General features: G+C 48.9%; 1 non-coding gene across 1 annotated transcript; it reads left to right on the forward strand.

The window, feature by feature from the left end:
- The first annotated feature begins 2,420 nt into the window (after window positions 1–2,420).
- LOC116157578 (U6 spliceosomal RNA) lies at window positions 2,421–2,523 on the forward strand. The gene has a single exon (XR_004141707.1). It is a non-coding gene; the product is annotated as a U6 spliceosomal RNA (small nuclear RNA).
- Window positions 2,524–2,809: the final 286 nt, after the last annotated feature.

The raw sequence follows: 2,809 nt of genomic DNA on the forward strand, positions 1-2,809 counted from the left end.
GGCCCAGACTCCCTTCCGATATGGAAGGCCGTGGGGCCCACCCTACAACTCTGCCGCTTTGCTCTTGCTCCTAGCACGGGTGCATCAGCCCTCCCTGTGCCCTCCCAGGGAGGACTGAACACGCACCACACGGCAAGGCCAAGTGATGGGGGCCCGGGAGCACAGAGAGCAGGACAGGAAGGCAGGACTGGGAGTTCTGGTGGCAGAAGGTCGGGTCCAGGATGAGATACTGACGTGCCAGACAACTGACCTCAGCAGAGCCTCCAGCTCATGGGGAAAATTCAGACTCATTCATCAAATAGTAAGTAGTTGCAGGGAAAGGCAAGGCTCTGTTTGAAGCCATCTCTCATTCATGCATTCTTGCAGCTAACATTTCCGAGTGCTCCTCCAGGCCAGGGTGGGTCTGAGGACCCAGGGAGCGTTTGGATTCAGTCCTCGTCTTCCAGGGGTCTCATTCCCAAAGGGAGACAACTTACTAGAAAACAAAAGTGTAAAGCAAAAACTCAAAAGGTCCCCCCCTTACTTATGCCATCCCTCCCTGTGAAAAATGCACAGATGTACATTTATTCTGAATTTTTTCTGTGATTATACCAAAAACCGGGACAGAAAACTGTAGAAGCACACTTGGCAGGCCAGTCAGCCGCATGTCTGGAATAACGTACAGACAGCACTTCCAGGTGAGCAGTGAGGGGTTGGCAAGAGCTTGTGAGCCCTGAGGATGCAGCAGAGGCAGGCTCCGTGCTGCAGTGACATGTGCTCCAAGCAGGTGGGCGGGAAGGCTGCGGCAGGGCTGGGTCACCAAGCCAACCCAAGGAGTTTCCTCTGTGCCCACCCCACAGGCCTGGAAAGTGCCCTACACCAACGGGACTCGGTCTGCAGGTGAGCCAAGGGCCCTAGGTGCCATAGGACAGGACAGGGTATGGGAGCCCCGCAAAATATCATTCCCATACTGTGTTTCAAATCCCGGGGCTGCCCTGGGAGGAAGGCAGTCCTCACTAAAGAGCAGTGGGAAAGACACAGAGCAGAAGCAGAGGGACCCAGGTCTCATGATGAGTTGGGCAGAGATGGACAGGAGTACTGCGCAAGGCTCTTTCCTCCAGGGACCGACAAGACTTCACACTGCATCCCACATGTGTCTCCCACCGACTTGATGGGGGCCTCCTGCACAGGGAGACTGGAGGACCGCCTCAGAGAAGGCAGCCCCGCAGAGCCTGACTGAGCCCACGTAGGCGTGGGACGGCTCGGACATCCTTCCCAGGCAAAGGAGATGGAAACCAGCTGGGACCAATGAGGAGCAGCAGCCTGGGGAACCAGCTCCGCCTCCGGATTCCATCCTGGTTTACTCCGCACTCTGAGCTGGGTGGTCCTGAGTCCTGACTCCTCTACCGCAGTTCCCTCTTCAATAAAATGGAGATAATAAGACCCTTCTCCTGGGATTCTGTAAGAATGAAGTGAAGGCTTATATATAAAACGCCTAGCACAGGGCTGCCACCTAATCCTAACAGTAAGGGTATTATTTAAGAGCACTGTGCACTGTGCATTGCTTTAAGCATTTTGGTTGTCACCTTATTTAATCTTCCTAACAGCTCTATGAGGTGGAGATTATCATCTCCATGTTATATATTTGGAATAAAGCACAGAGAGGCTAAGTATGTCCTCTTTGTTGCCCAAGATCACAAAACTAGAAAGGAGGTGAAGCTGGAATTTGAACCCAAGCCATCTGAGTCCAGTACCTTTGGTCTCAATCACTGGTGCACACAGCTCATTATGTAGCAGAAATGGTGGTGGTCCTGCCATTGTGCCAACCTTGTAAGTTCACTGTGAGGATTAGAAATAAAACAGAAAGTTCCTAGAAAAGTTTATGGGTATTCAAAAACCAGTAATTAATTAGTATTACTATCACAAATATTTAGCATTACTATTCTAAGGCCAGTGGAAGGTACTTATATGACCCCCTTATAAAGTTCCTGTATCAGTCAGTTATCCATTGCCACAATAATGCTGTATAACAAATACCCACAAAACCTCAGTGGCACATAGCAACAAATTTGTGCATGGTCTGTGGGGTTTGGGGATGTGGCCTATGCTCAGCTATGTGGTCTCACGCACATATCCCAGATTGGCCAGCTGTCAGCTGATCCTGGGTGGCCTCAGAAACTCCAAGAAACTCTGCTCTGTTTGGCTTGTCTCTCAGCCCTAAGCAGACTAGCCCAAGCATGTTCTCGTGGTGATGACAGGAAGGCACAGTAAGCTCCTCTGAATAAGGGCTTTTGAAGCCTCAGTGTGCATCCCATTTGCTAAATACCTAGGGGCCAAAGCAAGTCACACGGCCAAGCCAAAAGCCAGGTGGGAGGGCCCTCTACAGCTACAGAGAAAAGTTGGTGAGAACAGGTAAAAAAAAAAAAAATCTATCACAGGCCTTACTTCGGCAGCACATATACTACAACTGGAACGATAAAGAGAAAATTAGTATGACCCCTGGGCGGGGATGACATGCAAATCTGTGAAGCATTCCATGTTTTTATCAACATACAGAAATCTGTTGCACTTTTATACCCTAACAATTTCTCAGAAAGAGAAACTTAGAAAACAATACCCTTTACGAGTGCATTAAAAGAATACAATACCTAGGAATAAATCCAACCAAGACAGTAAGAGGTACTGAGAACATACCTGTGAACAGGACAAACAAGGTCTCTGCTCTAATAGAGCTAATGTTCCAGTGGAGGAGACACACACACACATACACACACACACAAATACATGATATAATTTCAGATAGTGAAAAATTCTATGGAAAAAAAATTAA

Source organism: Camelus dromedarius, chromosome 15, assembly GCF_036321535.1.
Source record: "Camelus dromedarius isolate mCamDro1 chromosome 15, mCamDro1.pat, whole genome shotgun sequence".
NCBI lineage: Eukaryota > Metazoa > Chordata > Mammalia > Artiodactyla > Camelidae > Camelus > Camelus dromedarius.